The sequence below is a fragment of the Haemorhous mexicanus genome, chromosome 3, assembly GCF_027477595.1.
Source record: "Haemorhous mexicanus isolate bHaeMex1 chromosome 3, bHaeMex1.pri, whole genome shotgun sequence".
Classification (NCBI taxonomy): Eukaryota; Metazoa; Chordata; class Aves; order Passeriformes; family Fringillidae; genus Haemorhous; species Haemorhous mexicanus.
In genome coordinates, this window is record NC_082343.1 from 26,099,620 (window position 1) to 26,118,771 (window position 19,152).

Consider the following 19,152-nt stretch of genomic DNA (forward strand, 5'->3'; position numbering starts at 1 on the left):
ATCAAGATGAGACACTCTCTATAAATGACAGTGTTGCCCAACTTGTTGCAAAGAACCTGGCACTTTAGATGGAACTTGAAACCCTACTGATTAATTTCCAATCTTTAATTCAGTAAATTTTTAAAAATATATTATTCTTTTGTATGCTGCTTTTACTAATGGTGCTTCAAAAAAAATGGATAACTTCATTTTATTTTGATTTGTTATTAGTTGTCTGATATGACCTTATCTAGATGCTTCTATCACTTTACACTTTCCTGATTCTTCATTGTCTGTCTTGAGTGTAGCTCAGAAAAGACAAGGCAGGAGATAAATAATAAAGGAAGAAGTCAGATCTTAATTTTATATTTTCCCAAGGGATTTTATTAAATTACTAGAGTAGGACTTCAGATACTTTATGGAGTCATTTAATTTTTAGGGATAGGCCACCTTTGATGGCATATTTAAATATATGTATGTGTGTGTTTCTGTATTATAGTAACCAGTCAGAAACATGAATATTTAAAAATTGAAAATAGAAGGAAAAATGAAGAATTTGGCTTCATTGATTGTTGATTTATGAGAAGATTTTCTTGCCTCACTGAAGTTATACTATCTTCTGAACAATCAGCTCCAAAACTGGGTTTATGAAATCATGGATAATTTTCAAATGTTAAAGATCTCCAGCAGTTTCCAAATCTCTTAATGGATTGGAAGACAAGTTGAATTTTATGCAAAACTACTCTCCTCTTCCTTAAAACAGATGAGCTAAAAGATATTTAAAGCCTTTCAGACTCTGGAATTAATTTTTGTTAGAGCAAAACTTATCCAGACTGAGACAATTTTTTATAGAAAATAATTTTTGACCTTGGGAGAGAGAAATACTGAAAAGGTCTGTAAACAAATCTCTCCCCCAGATTTCTGGTCTTGGAAGAAGAACCATGCAGAGCAGCCTTGCTTCCTGGCCTCTCAACTTCACAAAATTTTTTGCATCAAATATGAGCAATGAGGTCTCCTGAGCTCCCTGTCCTCCTGGAGCATTCCCCACCTGAGCAAAGCCAAGACCTTCCAGGAAGCTCTCTTGCCCTGCCACTGGTGTGCAGAGATTGTAAACAACCCCTTCATTTTGGCTGGGGTCAGGCTCTCGTGGCAGAGCACCCTCTATAGCAGACAGACAAACAAGTGAGGCAGGTCTGCTGTCCCTCAGAAGGGACAGGCTCTCACTATTTCCAAAAAAAGTTCCATCAGACTTGCTTGTTCTGCATGATATAGCTGGGCAAGCTCTGCCTTTGACTGTAGTGAGCTCCACAAGTGTAAGAGCACAGCTTTGGAGATTCTGGGGCTGCTGGCAGTTTGTTTGGTGCTGAGAACAGCATCATTTTTGTTGGAAAAGATCTCTAAGATCAGCAAGCCCAACCATTAACCCAGCACTGTCAACACCACCAGTAAACCATGTCCCTAAGTGCCACATCTCCCTGTCTTTTAAATCACTCCAGGAATGGTGACCCCACCACTTCCCTGGGCAGCCTGTTCCAGTGCTTGACAACCCTTTGGGGAAGAAGTTTTTTCTAAAGTCCAACCTAAACCTGCCCTGGTGCCCCTTGAGGCCAATTCCTTTTTTCCTATCACTTGTTACTTGAGAGAAGAAATGCTAAGGTTTGAGAGTTGATCTTAACAGAATGCAGCAGAAATCTATTACACTGAATTTTGTGAAATGCGGTGGCTGGAGGAGCATTTCTTTTTTCAGGGAAAACCCATACTGAAAGTAAGCCTCAGAAACACAGCTAAAACAAAATGTTTTCAAGTCTTTTGAGCTGAACCCATCATGCTGGTTATAGATTTAAATCTAGTAATTTCTACTACATATGTTTTTCCTGGAAGGAAATGCAGGAAATTGCGTGTATTGTTCTAAAAATTGCTTTTCTTAAGCATTTCAGTTGTCTTTCCTGGTGGCTAAAGGAGATAGAGTTCATCTGCACCCAGGAATCAGTATGTTTTGCTGTAACAAATCAACAGAATTAAATAAAGCACTGCATTATGAAGCTGCACCAGTCATTTCTTATATACCCTAATGAAAATATTCTCCTATTTGGTTTTGGGGTGGGTTTTGTTTCCTTTTACTTTTTCCCCTGTAAGTTCATTAAAAATGCTTACTTTGAATTGAAAATGAAATATATAATCAAGTTTTAAGTACAAATGTCTTATATTTAATTTATGTATAACATTTGCAAATACGGTCCTTAGGGAAGAATTAGTGCTGACATCATTTTAATTTACCTGAGCTCTCATGCTGGGTCAGGAAAACTTCTCTTTCCTTGTATCTCATTATAGTGTGTATATCTAGATAAGCCAGAGGTGTATTTTTAAAATATTTTTATATTTGCAACTTGCCAAAATGGCTTTTAAAATGTTCCATGCATGCTGTGTCTCACAGGTTTCTGCTAAGCCATACTTATTCTGTAAGCACAAAGCTGAGATGGGTTTTTTGCTTGTTTTCAAGTTATTGATTCTGAAATTTCACCTTGAAGAATGAAAGACGGTAACATTTTCCATTTTGTACATCAGCAATAAGGATCCAGGAGGCTGTTTGTGCCTTTAATAATATCCATAGAGCTCTCCTGCCTTCATACTCTGTTCTTGGTGGCATCTGTGTGGATTCACTGCCTCCTAAATAGGTCCCACCATGCACTTAATTGTGAATTTGGTCAATGGTTTTTGCTGGTGAGGTTTTAGCTCTAATCAATCCCTTATCTAGGGTGGTCTCTGATTTTTAGCAATGGCAAAACTCGAAGGTTGGGCTTAATAGATGACCTTGGTGCCTCAAACAGGCATGCTATCTGCTGTCTAGAGTGGAAATAGTGAATTCTTATTTATCCACTGAGGTTCCTCACACAGGGCAGGGCCTCAAAGCTGAAACCAAACAAGGTGGTGGCTAATTACGGAGTGCAATACTGCTAGTAAAAAATACCCCAATAAACCACCAATCCAGAAAATAATTAAACCAACCAACAAAAAGCAATAAAGATTTGGAGCAATAGTATAACAGAAGAGCCACACCCATACAGAGTTTAGACTCTGTGGTACAGTGGGTCTACCTCAGACAAAGTTTTACCCAGGTAAATATGTTGCTTTAGGAGTTTATGTCACAGTAAATAACCCCTTGAAGCTCTTGAGTTTATTTAAAGCTGGCTTAAGTATCTCTGAATGCAGCACAGTTTGCAGAACAGCCATGTTGAGCCTCAGCAGAGGTCTTCACACCTTTCCGCTGGGGGAAAGAGCACTCATTCTTCTTCCTTCTGAGACAGAGCTGGAGGAGAAGGAAGGGTCTTGAATGGTTTAGTAGCTGTCTCCTTGGAGGGTAAATTCTGCCTCTTTGATGTGAATTGATAAATTGACTCCCAGATGAACCAGGAAGGTGGAACAAAGGACAGTGCTGTCCCTTGGTTACTCTGGCCGGCCCATTTGGTGGTGGATTCCTTTCTCTAGAACAGCTTGGCATCAGCTGTTCAGGAGTAAAGGTAGGAGGTTAGAGCAGTCTCCTGGGAAATGAGGCTTCTGAATGTCTGGGTGCTTAGGAGCCTGTTGGATCCAGCACCCTCACCTGCCGAGTCCTGCAAGCCTTAAGCTGCTGTGTGAAAGCTGCAGATTCCCACCCAGCCTTTTAAAAGACAGTGAGCAAGTCTGCATTTTCCAAGGAACCTCATCTTGTCAGTTTGCTCTGGGTATTATTCCATAATGATTAATGTTTGGAATGCCTTAGGGGGCCTAAACATTCCTTTGCCAAATTTCTAGATCCTATCTTGGGAGGGATGTGAGAAATAGGCTTTGAGCTATTTAGACTGTGGCAATTCTTAGCATGTACAAAGCAAACAGCCAGGAAACTTTCAGGTCAAATCAAGAGGAGAGCTGTAAGTTTAAACACCTTCTGGAGTATGGAAAAACTTCTAAGAAGTATTTTGGATTTCAGTTTGAACATCTGGGTCTCACGTCTTAGTCAATGTTCTAGAAATTTGTGCTGTTTGCTGAATGAGGCTAATAGACACTGGAGACACTTGTACTATTCTAGATAAACACAGGAAGCAAAATGTCATCAAGCATGAAGATACCTGGGGTTTAATTTTCAATCTGAGATGCATTCATGTTTTTGCTACTTTATTGTGGATGATGTCTATGTGTGAATAGACATCATCCACAATAAAGTAGCAAAAACTGGGTTTTGATAGACTCTTTATTTTCTTGATACTCAGTTTACACACTCATTTTTCTCCTTGATAATGCAATGCTGTCTTCTCTAAACTAAACTTGAGCTGACTCAGAAGTTAACTGAAAAATACTTGGGAACTGAAGAGTTTAAGCCATCAGGAGTTCTTAGAAAGTGAAAACATTTGACATTCTCATGTAGCCATGATAGAAAATGATCAGAGGATACTTCTAATTTGACTTTTATTAGTGTTTCCAACTATTGCTTTGCAAAAAGAGATTTTACAGAATTTCACATAGCACAGAGAAAGTAATATGAGGTCTTAGGAGAGATAAGAAGATTGGTCCATCAGAACACTTCCACTTTTTTGGATCACATTTACACCTCAGACAGAGGCAGAGTGATTTTAAATTTAATGTGGCTACCAGTTCAGAAGCTATTTCCCACGAATTCACACCCATTCACATGAACTCACTGCATGAAAGCTCTCACCTTTGAAAGAAAAGTTCAAAGTTGAGTATGCTTTCCTGACTGGAATTATTTCCAGCTCAGTTTCCCCTGGTTGGGAAATATATTATCACATTCTTGTCTGGTTCCCACTGTTCTAAACGTATCTAAAGAGCTTTGTTTGTAGAGGTTTGTGAGGATTTTTTTCTTTTTTCATCTTAATGATCCTGTCTTTGGTCAGTGGAAATCAGGTGCTGTTTATTCAATTTCTGAAACACCCACTTCATGGGATTCTGAGTGTCATTACCTCTGCCCATAGCTTTTGAAAAACAAATCTATTCTGATTTGGGATTGCCAAATGAGACTGTCTGGGGTCAGAGACAAAGGAAGCAGGAAGAGAGCAACAGTGAACAAGGAAACATTAGTATGAAAACAATTTTACTTCTATGAATCATAGAGCCTGTGGTGAAATTAATTAAACAAGGTCCTGGGCACATTCAGAGAAGGAGTTGAAAGGTAAAATACCTCTGTGAAGGTGAAATAAGTTCACAGTATTGTTTGAAGTGCTCTCAAGGATGTTCCATACACAAGGAAAATGGGAAAAAAAATGGAAGTTGGGGTTTGTGGGTAAACACAGCATATTTTATTTTTCTGTTGCACAAGAAGAAAGCAGTTAGACTTGTAAGCACATTAGCCCAACACCAGGGGATAGAAAGACAAACTTTTGTGACTCACAGATGGGAAGAATGAACTGATACCAAAAGCTTTTCCATTTTTCCCACTGCATCAGAGACAGGAAAAGAGTCTTTGCTACAACCTTTGGATACCTTTGTTTGCTTAGAACAGGATTGCTACAGCAACTTCCATGCAAACGTAGACAGAACTTCCCTCCTTTTCAGTCTCAGCTATATTTTTAGTTCTATGGCCACCATTTTGAAAAAGATATTAGCCAACAGATGTACACCCCTGATTTTGGTGAAATGAAGCTTCAACTCTGTAATTAATGAACAAAACTCAAATCAAATTACAGCCATGTACAATTTTGACAATGTATATTTTTTTTCTACGAGAAATAAATAAATTTTTTCTACGAGAAAGCATAATATAATTATGCTTTCTGACTGCAATTGGGTTTGCTTTTTCTATTCTAAAATTTAATTTTACTTTTCTTGTAATGTTGTAGCTTTCCGCCCTGGTTTCTACACAGATTTCTAGTTTTTGCAATGTAAAATAGGCCTGAGTTTTCCTCTGCATCTACCTTTTTTTTTTTTTTTTTTTTTTTTGGCCACTACACAAATACATTTTTTATTTTTTAATTTATCTGTCTGTGTTCTTGCCAATTTTTAATGAGTACATTGCGGCTTACTATTAAAAGTGAAGAACAAACAAAATCATGTCCTAAAACATCCTGTTCTGGCCTGTACAGGTTTGCATGTAAATTTTAGGCAGGAATCTTTCTTCCTGATCTAAATATTAGTTGCTGCAGCAAATGGAGAACGTTGTTACTTTTCATTCAGTAAAAGAACCATAGAACTGTCCCATATTTTGACATTTTCAGGGAAATGGGGGAAAAAATTCAGTATTTTGACAAGGTTGGCATGAATGATTTTGACACAGGCATACATTTCTGTGCTGCCTGACAGGCAGGGAAGGAGGGAAAAAGACAGGCATTAGAGGGATGATGGGACAAAGCATAAATAGAATGTGGTTTGCTGGCAGGTGAACTTTCTACACCTAATTCTCTAGTGGTGTAAGAAAATGGGGCAATATTGGCTTCTCCCTCTATATCATACACTGACAGAAATATTATTGCATAAAACTGTTTCAATAACATGCTAGAGATGAGTATTTTTACTTTCTCAGAGATTGTTAGGTAAAAAAACAAACAAACAAACAAAAACCCCCACCTTTTTAACTGATCTACTAGGAGAAAAGAGCATTTAAATAGAAGCTAGCAAATTAGACTAAGTTAGAAACTTTCCAGTGCCATTAAAGCTGGATGCTTATTCATTAAACCCCAATAACTGTACTTGAAACACTTGGATTTGATGCATTCCTAGCAAGGCATGGAGCTCAAGGAACGCTTCTCGAATTTTTATTTGGTCTTTCTCTGAAGTCAGTGATGCTGAATGTCTTGGGATACTTTTTGTCTGGGGCAAATCCTTCTGATGTCTCACAGGGCCAGAGAGCCAGAGCTGCTCACAGCTGCTGGTGGAATGGGGTCTGTTCCTCTGTTAGGGCAGGAGCTGATGAGGGATGAGGAATAGAGCACTTCATCAAACTGCATTGCTGGATGAACACTTCTCAGTTAGTTGAGATTAAGGCCTTAATATTTTGGACTTTGTTGTTAGCTGATAGCTTAGTCAGACATGAGAAAAACTTAATTGTCTTCTTCTGACTGTGGAGTAGCTGTAAGGAAAGCTCAGTCTTTGCAAACTTGGCTTCTGTGAGAAGAACATAGTTTCCAATGAGCAGTTGCAAGTCAAATGCCAGAACTTCCTGCAGACCTGTTTTTGACTGTGGCTCATTTACATGAATATTCTGATTTTGTACCAAAACAGTAAGAAGGGGCTTCTTTTATTTCTATAGGAGTAAAAAGTCCATGAATGCTTTATTGTTGCATGTGACCAAATGCAAATTGCACAAATAGGAATTCTTCAATTCATTATAATTTGCAAAACTCTCACTAAGTAGATTGCTACAAAATACTGCAGGCTTCTTACCTCTGGAAGAATTTTCTCTTTTTTTAAATTTATTTACAGACTTTTGTATTGCAGAGCTATTTAGAAGGAGGAATCTTAATTTTCTCTTTGATTTTATGTTTATATGTTCCCAGTTTTGGGGCTATGTTTGAATAAGAACTATGATATACACATTTCAAATTTTAAATTTGATGTTAGCACTTGAATCCAAAGTTTTTCAAAGCTTTTGGATGGTGGCAGAATATCTTGGTGTTCTAGGCCAGTCACATCTGTAAGTTAGAACAAGGAAATGAAAATTGCAAGGGATTATTTTCAGGAAATATTTTTCTAGCAATTATTTTCTGCTTCTGCCCACTGCTCCTACCCCCAACCAGTCTCTATTCGATTTTCACCGTTTCAAAAAACTCCTGTCAGGCACTGGGGGAGATGTGAATGTGGAGGGTTTCACTGCACACCAATTTTAAGACAAAGATAAATGTAGTGTTTTTTCTTTTGAAGGCAGTGTGTTTGAAATCTGAATCATCCACTGTCAGTAAATGGGACAAAACCAGGACAAATGATGGAATCAAAGCCTAACATCCTTAGCACAACCTTAAAAACAAATAAACCTGAAAGGGTGCCAGCATGCATGTACTTGCAGGAGAAGGTTTGCAGCTCCCTTGCTCCTATTCCTTGTGCTGACAACTTCCAGCTGGGTGAAATATTTAAACTGGGCTAATATAAGCCTACTGCTAAGTTGTAGAGTGAGAATAATATTATCAGTTACACATTTAAGGAGAGCTGAGTAAATTCAGGAGTAAAATAATTTTTTAATTATGCTTAGAAAGTAATAAGTTTTTCAAGTTTTGGAAGATGTTTGGCAAAAAGCCCTAAATCTTCTGTTCAGCACCTTTCTCTGCTTTCTCCTAAAGATTGTCTCTATCAACTAACTTACCAGCACTTCAGACTTTCTCTTTAAAGTATCTATAATCTCTTTCTTATACCAGCAGCAGTCCTTGAAGTTTTAGGCTGCTGCTCTAAAAGTCTGTGTTTATAGCCAAACCCCTTTCAGAGGCCTAAGCACATAATGAGATTTTAATGTAAACTCAGAGATGGATACTGGGAGTCCACTTTCAATTCCCTTCAAAGCCTTAAACTCCCTTTATTTCCTTTCATCCTTGGAAGAAAGGCATTTATTGATAGAATTTTTTCTTTTTTTTAAGAAAGTACCCAACTGATTTAACAGTTTATTGTTGGTGCACCTGAGTGCAGGAAGCATGTAAATTTTTAAGATTCTGTTTGATGGCCAGTCTCAATCTCAAACTGCCCACTAGATTTCAAAGATGGCTCTGGTGGGCATAAGTGTGTGCTCATTTATATATTTATATTTATTTCTCCATCTTACTTTTCATTTGCATATGTCTTCCTATCTGTCTATATGTATACTGAGAGATGAATCTTTATATACATGTATTAAAATAGTTTTAAATCTGTATTAGGTTTCAAGTCAGTACAAGAGTGTACAGTTTCAGTAAGACAGCAAAACATTTTGCTGAAAGCATGTTTTACCTTTCAAACATTTCATTTTCATTGGATGCAATATTTTTTTGGTCTTAAATTTCAAATTGAAAATCATTTCAAACATACAAAAGGGATTATTTTGTTTTGAAACTGTTAAAACAGATCACTTCATCAACTTTAGGAACTCTTTTCTGAAGAAGACATTAATTAAAACTGTCTTTTCAACTGATGTTTTCTAGCAAAATAAAATGAAAATAAGAAGAATAAATTATGAATGTGTGGCTTTTCAGAGAGACCTCTGCATTATTTTGTTAACTAATGGTCAAAATTGTATATAAAGATTAATTATAATTGTCAAATAACTTGGAGGGACTATTTTACTGCAATGAAGCATTATTGAAGATACAAAATGAAAAACACACATCCAGTTTAGATAAATATTCATGGTTTAAGGGACTTTGGCAAAACTAGTACCCAACAATGGATACATAATCAATATAATATACCTCTACACTTAAACCATTTTGGGCTATGGAAAATGTAAATATAACTATCAAATTTTTTGTGGTAAGTTCCAGTCCTGACTGGAACATTATAACTATATTTATGTGGTGAGCTCTTGGTAAAGAATAAAATGTATATTGTACAGTAATGTCTAAATTAGTTCCAAAATGTGGGCAGTGTTTTTTTATTTATGCAGATGCTTAAAGATACATTGGGCCTGTGCAGTGGAAACAGGGTTATGATGATATTTGGGGATGTTTCAGGAAGAAAAGGGTCAAGTGATGGAGCCCCCATACGCACCCCAAGAGTCTGCATGTTGTCACTGTCAAATTAAATAAGGGTATTTAGGACAGTCATATAATTAGGGAGGGAGAACTGCTTTGTTTTTTGGCTATGGGGCACTCATAGTGCATAGCTGGTATGTTATTTCACATAATTATTCACTGGAAACATGCAAAATGTAAGAGTGATCTGAGCAGAAACTGTAAAATGGATCTCTCCATAGCAGGCACAGGGACAGTGTCTCTGCTCCTCTTCTGATGAATGCTTTAGAAGCATTTTGCACAACCTGTGAGTAAAAAGACAAAATAATTACTGCAATTAGAACACCACAAGCTGGGCCCACGCTCAGCAGCCTCTTACAGAGACCTTTTTTGATAGTTGTCTGGCATTTACTCTTTACATAATAGTAAGGGCTGTGTATCTTACCCTAATTAACCTATGAGTATATTTAAAATAAATTTTAAATATATTTAATGTAACAGTATATTTGAAATACATTTTTTTTTCCCTCTCAGTACTTTCCAATGTGTTTTGCATTTCAGTCAGCACATGCTGAAATATTGCAGTTAGTCCCATTTTTCCAGTGTTCTGACTTTGGGTTTTATTAACTAAAGGTCTTTTAATCAAAACACTTTACTGCTCTCCAGCATTGACCAGACAGCTTTTCCAGCAGGTCCTGTTGTTTTTTCTGAAAGAAGGAAAAATTTATAAAAAAGTTTATTTTCTTGAAAGCAGCCCTGCTTATTTACAAAGATTGTCTAAGGGCTGGTTTCTGTAAGCAATGGAAGAATCCGGAAAGCAAAAACTATTATTTCATTGTTTCTAGTGTCAAGGCTCTTGAAACTTTTTCAAATGTATTACAAACATTCTCCAACTCCAAAATATACTCTCCAGACTTCTCTTACAAAAATATTCTTTGATTTCTCTGAAAAATAAGCTGGAGTATTTCTTGCTTTATGTTCCTCCTCAGACTTCCTGAAAGAGATGCTTGTGAGAGTTATGTCAGGCAGCAAAGTGGGATCCTGGGGCCAGCGCCAGGCTTGGTGTCCTCTTCCCCACAAAGCACACGGTGATGTTGGCCCAGCAGGAGACTGGGGAGGTCCTGACCTCCCCAAGCTGCTGGAGTGCTGGGAGACAGCAATAGGGAGCAGCCCTGTGAGGGACTGCCTCATGCTCTCTGCCCTTAGCACTCTGCTTTCACTCCTTCCCAGTCAGAGCATCATGGTAATTTCAAATGAATTTTTCCATAGATTGTTCCTTCATCACATTAGATTTATTGGTTTTTGTTAATTTTTTACAAAAATAGGTCATTCATTTCCAAGAAGAAGGCTGGAGGAGAGTAGGTGGTTTTGACAGTATTTATTTTCTTCTTCTGTTTTTTTGAGTAGCTATTTTGAGTATCTATCCTCTGTGGTTTGGAGATATACACTGATATTTAGTAGTGAAGTGCCTTTGATTGTGCTCATGAAATTTACTCTATGTTAAACTGGAAACAGGGAATCAGGGGGAATTGCCATTGTCATACATGCTAATAGGATTTTACATCTTCTATTTTGTTTGTTTTGGTGACAGCATTACTAATTTTCAGAAGACTTTGTCAAACAAACCAAAAGACTTCTGCACAGGAAGATATAATTTGATGCTAATTTTATTCTGAACTAAGATGCAACAGCTGAGAGACATAAAATTAATGTAGAAACATCTATAATGTACAAATATCAGAAATATCGAATTTTTCCCAGTTCAGCCCCACAATTACATTGATGATGTAAGCATAAGAAGATAACCAAAGTACAAAAGGAGAGAAGATGATGTTCATCATGCAGAAAATTTTGTTTCAAGAAATAATCTTCTGTGGAAAACTGATTTGGTGTGTGTGCTCCCACGCTCACTCTAAGAAACCTCTCTGCAAAAGAGATATTTTTCTCTGTTCAGTTTAGTAGAGATTTTTACAAGGAAAGATGATTACCTTTTCTCAAAACTGAGCTTGAAATGGATATTGAAAAAATTAATTCTGTAACACTTTTTTAGCTGCCTTGGACATAGTAAGAAAAATGTTGTTATTAATAACAAAGAATGTGATGCATTAGTCCAAGAGTGGAATTAAGTGAGAATGAAACTCAGAGGTCTGAGAGCTGTTCCAGAGAAGTCAAAGAAATAATGACAATCCATCTAAAATTAATTCCTACATTTTTCAGGCCCCCTTGCTATTTGCTAACCTTTTAACTGAACAGATGAACCAAGAACCAACCTTACTAAGAAATTTCAGACAGCTGCTTCCACTTAAAATACCTCTTGTGTTTCCTACTTTCATCAAGTTTCTTAGAGAGGGGAATTTCTCTCAGCCGGTGTTGTGATCGACGTGAAATAATCGATAGCAGCATGTGATAATCTGCTGTGTGATAGACTGACATAGACCAAGCACGAGATGGATCTCTTGTTTCTATAAATATTTTACACTTTCTCAAAGGACTGAACTTTATGAAGGACTTGGAGACAAATGCCTGCAAATGTAACACTTTGCTTTGCTCAATTCCAATTACGTTTGAAAATGTAAAAATTTCTCTGACATATGAACTCTCATGTGCTTTGTTTGGGGAGAACATGATCCATGAATTCTGGCTTTTTTTGGGGCTTTAATTCTCAATTTTAACTCAGAAGAAGCTACGGTTAAGCTAATATTAATCAAAAGCAGAGATGTTTTTCATAAAGTTGCCCCTTAGGTATTTATGTCATTATAAATATTGGGGAGAAGGTTTGTGCAGGAGTGGGAGAGCAGCTTAGCTGAGGGGTTAATCTTATCTTTAGTCATTTTGAATGAAGACATGTAAGAAAACAGTTTTTATGACCCTTTTTTTCTCTAAGTAAGGCTCCAAGTTTAGACTTGGTTTTATATCAATGCCATGTAGACATGGTGTTCTAAAAGGGCCATCAGCCTGGTCCAGTGGTACATTACTCATGGGACTTTTTTACCATTCTAAACCCTTCAGTCACTAAAAAGCCTCTTATGCAATGTAAAAACAAGGAAAAGAAAAACCAATCTTTTGGTTTTGATTTTTCAAATTTATTTCAATAGGAACTGTAGCCCTACCAGTGGTATGATCCCTTTGATCCATGCTCCTGCTGAAAAGGATGGTCTCATCCTCTCATTACCACATCCTTTGCTCAGTTTTTCCACCATTACTGTTTGTTCTTCCTTGCATTGAGCTTTTCTGGGGGAGTTCCAGGGGTGGGAAGAAATTGGGAAACAATGCTTTTTTACATAATGACTGAGAGCAATGTGCTGGAAATACAGCTTTGATACTTCATTGGGAACTACTTCATGACAGTGTAACAAAAAGTTAATTCCACTTTATTCAGATAAAAATGTAGGCAGGAGAAAGCCTAGGTAAAAGGCTGAAGGATGAGAATTGAAACTGTATTAAATATGTCTAGAGAATGGCAAGTGAAAGTAGGAAGTGCAAGTGCTACAACTTGTTGAACTTAACTTTGTCACTTACTTGGAAATAGGACTGAGCTGCTCAGTAAATAAGCAGCCCCAAAAGTCCTACAAATCTAAAACTCAGTCTAGACAATGATGTAAGAAAATATGTCATGGTAAAGAAGAAAGCTTGGAAAGAAATAGCTTATTCTTTTATAAAATGGGTTGGGTAAGCAAACAAAACCTGAGACACTATCCTGAAGCATTTTGTTCTCTACAGAAAATTTATTTGGGGCAGAAGAGAATACTAAGAGGCATGAGGTTATGTCAGTGTATACCAGATGGACATGATTTTGTCAGACAGTATAGATGTGAAGAGACACACAGCTTTGGGCTGCTTGTGAAAATTCATATCATTGCAAAAGCAAAAATCACTGTGGGGGAGACAGAAACAGGGTTCCGGACAACATCTTACAGTAAAGACACTGGCACACTGGAAGGGGTTGAATTATGGCCTGATTAAGTCTCTAACCATCTCTAAACTTTATTTCTGAAATCTTAAAAGCTAAAAGAATGCAATTTAGCATGACTTTTCTGAAAAAATTAGTGCTTAAACACCTGAAGGAGATCTTTCCAACTACTGTCGTGGCTCCATTGACTTGGTTTAGTTGCAGTTATCCAGGGCCAAGGTCAAATTATTTTGCTGTAAGCTTGGACAGAAGAGATGAGGTAGAGTTAAATACAGAGTAAATGGACATTGAAGATACACGTGAGATCCTTGCAGTGTGATGATATTGGCTTTGGAATGTCTACTTAGAGAAAATATAAAGTTGTTTTGTGCTTTTAAAGTAATTCTGAGCGAAGACCAGTGTAGCGTGCTGAAGTACAGTGATCTTCCAGTGGCTGGAAAATGGGCTGTACTCCATAATTTTTCCAAATACTGTTATTCCTTACAAGAAGCCACATAGGAGAAGGATCAAATTTAAGTATTTATATATGAAATAAGTTGTAGAGATTCAAAATTACTTTCAAATCAAAACCAGATTTATGAATCTCTGTTGCTTCTTGATTGAAGGCTGCACTTTTACAGACTCTTTGTGCCCATCACTGAGGTTTTGATACCCAGATGCTGCTTTATAAGCTTGGTAACACCTCTGATAGTAAATTAAAGGATTGGCTTTTCAAGTCTATTTGAAGTCATGGTAAGTTTGTGATTTTTTTTATATTCTTCTTCTCTTTCTTAAGTCATTAAACGGATGTAGTAGCACAACACATCTAAAAATCATTCTGACCTAAACAAAGGGCTGAGGAAGATACAGTGAAGATACATTAATAAATTTGAATGCTGTTTGCCCTAAACACTTACTGGACATTGCTCCAGTAGCTGTGCCCAGGAATTTTTTAGAGTTGCAGAAATATATAAACTCAGACTTTGAATTTCCTTTAGATACAGGAAAAGAGATATAGTTGCTGCAACTGAGTGTTCTGCACACCCACACATGGTAAACAAAGCAGAAGGAGAAAAACATGCTGCTTGGCAGGGGTACCAGTAAATTGCATAAGCAAAAGCTATGCCTGTAGCCACCATAAAAAATTAATTTTCACTTTAAGATTCCTGTGCTTCAGTTCAGTCAATATAGAAGCTAAAGCACAAATGCCTTTAATAAGATATCCAGCATAAGGGAAGAGGAGAAAAAAATATTGTTGTGCCTCTGTTTTGTTGCTTATATTTGGATTTGAGAAAAATAAGCTTTGCTTTCTTGCTGTAAAAAGATTTGCAAATGATTTCTAGGCTACTAAATTGCACAATGAGGCTGTAATGCCAAGCTTTAAAACTGGCAACACAGAGGTCATTCAGATGCTGTGTTATGGCAGTGTTAGTGTTACTCTGCATCAAATCAGAGCTGCATGAAGCAGTCCACATATGCTGTTCTTGGGAATAAAACAGCAGGCTTTAGTCAGATATTTGGATGCAGCAGATACTATCTCTGAAATTTAAGAGATTTCCCTCTTTTCCACTCTAGCAATAGTCATAAACAGATGTCAAGGCTTGAAAAATGAATTCGGATGACACTAAGTCTTCTTACATTTCATCATGCCATGCTTAGGAAAGGGAGAGGAGGCAGGCGGCTGATAACCACTCACAAGCAAACTGAGATGCATGGTTAGATGAAGAATTACAGTGAAATGTGTTGGAATTAATGCCTGCTTTCCACTACAGGACGGACAACAAGTTCCTCAGGAGTATTCTGCTTCTACACCAGTGAAATCTGTGTACAGAAGGAAAAGTTAAGGGCTTGTATCAGGGATAGAGCTACTCACTGAAGACAAGATGCAGCAGGCCAGAACAAACTTACCAATTACTCAGTTCCCCAGAGGCATTAAGTCAAATGTTTCTTGCTTCAGGAAAGTGGATTTTACTTGCAGATCAGCAATTAGGCTACACATAGGGCAAGTGTCCATTAATTTTCAATTATCTCCTTCAATTGTATATAAGTTTCCTAATTGCCCAGGAGAAAATTTCATAAGAGGATGGACAGCATTTTCATGGATGTGAGAGAAGTCTCCATCCTATCGCTGGTCATCTTTTCCCAGGCCTTGCTTTCTAACAGCTGGACTGAACTTGCTGTTCCCGGAGCAGCATGGCTGTGTGGGGTATTAGGAGGTGTCCAAGTGCAGTTTGTCTGCCTGGGAATTGTTCCCCTCCACAGCAAGGAGAACTTGCTGGCTTCAGAGGATGTGAATGAAAACAAATGGAAGAGAGCAAAGCTCTGAGGATTATTTTATTTTAGAGACAAAAGCATTTCAGTGTTGTGTTGTTTTACTGAGTTGTGAGGAACTTGTTCTACATTTCATTGTTTTATTTTGTGTGCTTGTGACCATGTGTCAGTGTTTAAAGCAAAACCCACGGGGGTAATGTCCTGTGCTGTCCTGACAGAGTGATACCTTAAAAGAAGTGACAGATACAGTGCCAGTGCCTTGCTGAAGGCAACCCAGTTATCACTTCATGGAAGTAGCAGTATCTTTGACCGACAGCTTCAGCTTACTGGTTTTATTGTGATTCAGATTAGAACAGCAGATGATTTCCAAGGACCCAGCTGCACATTTTGCCTGTCTTGCTGAAGGTGTCTAGACATTTGTGTGTTAGTCCTTTGTAAGTTAGCTAGCTGGGTCATAGAACAAATTCTTCCTGGAGGTTAGATTTCCTTGTCTTCTGTTAGCAGGTCCAAGACTTCCAGATGTATCTGCCTGCAAGAGATGTAGGCAATAGCACTTTCAAGGTTATGTCTCAGTGTCCAATTCAGAAAAGGGAGCTAGTGCTCCTAACAGTTCTTGATCATGTAACTTCTTTCAGCAACACTTATTTGAAGGGTTGAATGCTTAACTGAAAAGAAATTATAGAAGTTCCCAAACAGCTGTGAGCTCTACGTCACCTGCCCAAATCCCATTACTAACTGGTGTGTCAACCTACAAAATAATGCTGCAATTGCTGAATGACTCCATGCTATTTTTTCCATCAAAACTATATCTTTTTTTTTAGCTTACACAGCTGTCTCTTGCTGTCTTGGCATTACTGCTTGTCGATTAAAATTCTTGGCACAGAACAGCCTTTACTTGTGGGTACATCATCCTTGGATTATTTCTATTCCTCAGGGGAACTGAAAGCACATAATCTCTGATTTGTAAAGCAGAGTTCTTACTAGAATCTCATTTTATAGTATTTATAATAGGCACATAGTATAGTATGTTCCTTTGATTTTAAAGAATATTTTAGAAAATGTGCTTTCAATAAGGTGGTTGTGAGGGTGGTTGTAGCCACAGACCAATCAAACATGGACATGGATGGTACAGTAACTCAGCTTCTTCTCCCAGCCCACTGTTTGGTTTGCATTTTCTTTTTGATGCATTCTTGTCAGGATGAAGTCAGGCCTCAATTACTTCTTGATGTACCTTGATTCTAAACTGGAAATCAATGGAAGTCTTTTGAAATGTGTCTCTTGCCCACAGGCAGCAGTTTGAGCCTTTCTTTGCTCTACCAGCAGAGCACAGGTAGCAGGAGGTGGATTTGCATGCCAACCAGCAAAGCTGCTCTATTGGGGTGCTTCCTTTAAGGTGTTTAATTTAAACATCCAGCTTTAAGACAGCTCTCATTAGAATTACACAGTGAACTCATAAAATCTTTCAGGTTCAAAAGGCTGGGAATCAATAAACACTTTCCTTTTATTTAAACCAGAGGTTTAGAGTTATCTATGAAACAAATCATTACCTCTCTGAACCGAAAATTTGTCATTGTAAAATATTAATTTCATTTTCCATGGCCTTGCTAGTCTACATAAAAGTTGGTTAAATGGTATGCAATAATTTTCATAAAATATGTGAAGGAAGCCACCTTATGAATTAAATTTATTTAGTCAAAGTCATGAAAGATTAAAAATGACCCCAAAAAAACCTATCATGGAACCATACATAAATTCAAGTTCATTAAAAAAACGTAGTTTTGTTAAAAGACAAATGTTTTGCAGGAAGATTTTTACTTAGGAACTGATTATGCTTATGTATCAACCCAAAAAATTTGCACAAGCATAAAGACCTTTTCCCAGTTTAAGTTCAAGAGAAGCATAGAGAATTTCTTGTTCTCTGTTGCAGAGTACAAAAATATTTGCAATCCTGAATTTTTTTAAGGATGAGAAATCTGATTCTTACATAGATGTAAAATTATATAAGTATATGCCTTCTCATTAGATTGTTCTGCAGTAAAGTACTCCAGTCTTAGAGGCTGCTTTAAGAACAGTGGCATTGATAGCCAATTTAGATTACCAAGCTGTTAAAATCATGGTTTGAGGTTTTTTTTCCAATAAAAATGCTTCAGTACTCTAAACTCTGTTCTACACAATAAATCTTACCTTGGTTTTCTGTGGTGAAATCAGCAGTTCTTGGATGAGAATGTTATGTCCAGTTCTTGCTTTTGAATGAATAAACTAGATGTTACAACTAGTTGTGAAATACTTTTGTAGAGCCATGTAGAACAATTTACATGTTCTGTCACCCACTTAAAAAAAGAGAATTGCAGCAGCTTCCTATAATGTCAAGTGTTCGTAGTGAGAAAATATTCATTATTATGATGAAATTAAAATAAGATAGAGAGTATTTGCTAATGTATTTATGGCAAACAGCATATATATGTAGTTTCAGCACCCAGGGAAGCAGGAGTCTGGAGGAGTTGGAGTGTTTGCTGCTAGCAAAGGTTCTCAGGATGAATTTCCTCATCAAATTATCAATAAATGGGCATTTTGATGACATTGTCTTTGGAAATATTGTGAAGAACATTTTTGAAATATCTTAATTAAAACTCTACATAACAGAACTTGTTGCATAGAAACTAATGAAAATTGTATTATGCCTGGTAGTAACTCATTAGTTAATACTTATTCCTAACTCATTACTCCACTCAATTATCTACATTCACTTTTGGATATGTGTAGCCAAGGTCTTTTGAGTTCCTAATTATGTATATATATATATATATATATATATATATATGTAATGTTTGACGTTGTTTTGTAAACACAACCTGTCTCTTTTACCAGACATATTTCTTTTGTCTCCTTTGGAGCATCCATATTTGAGTTAGTAGTATCTGTGTGGGAACCAAAAGGAAAAAAAGGTGACAAAGTCTGTTAGCCATAGAAAATAGACACACAAAATAATGTTCACAAGCACATCTTGATCAAGTATTGCACATTTTCCAGGGCATGTTGCTCTGTCTATGTGCAAATTGTTTGTTGTTACATACAACAACAATGGGGTTCCAGACTTATCTTTTAAGGGTATCGAGATAATAAAATATGTGATCCATGAAACACAATACCTTTGTAATCTATGCAGTGATTACCATAAACGTTTTAACAAGGAAGTCTGGTTTTTTCCCTATAAAGTAAATCTTCCTCTTCCTGATGTTCCCCACTTTCCATATTATCACCTAGTCTTATGTAGACAACATGGGCAAAGTTAGTTGTTCTCCTGATCAAATTTACATTTCATTTCATTTGGTGTTAGAGTAGTTTAAAGAGTCAGCAAACATGGTGTATGTTCCAGACCCATTATCTACAGAATGT

The 19,152-nt window shown here is 37.0% G+C and overlaps 2 long non-coding RNA genes across 2 annotated transcripts in view; one reads left to right on the top strand and one right to left on the bottom strand.

The window, feature by feature from the left end:
• LOC132325775 (uncharacterized) overlaps nucleotides 1-19,152 on the top strand; it is a 191,158-nt gene that overhangs the window by 49,036 nt on the left and 122,970 nt on the right. The gene's annotated exons all lie outside the window — the stretch shown is intronic.
• LOC132325774 (uncharacterized) lies at nucleotides 15,807-18,010 on the bottom strand. Its single transcript, XR_009486010.1, has 2 exons — nucleotides 17,941-18,010; nucleotides 15,807-16,285 (listed from the first exon to the last, which is right to left on the bottom strand). It is a non-coding gene; the product is annotated as an uncharacterized LOC132325774 (long non-coding RNA).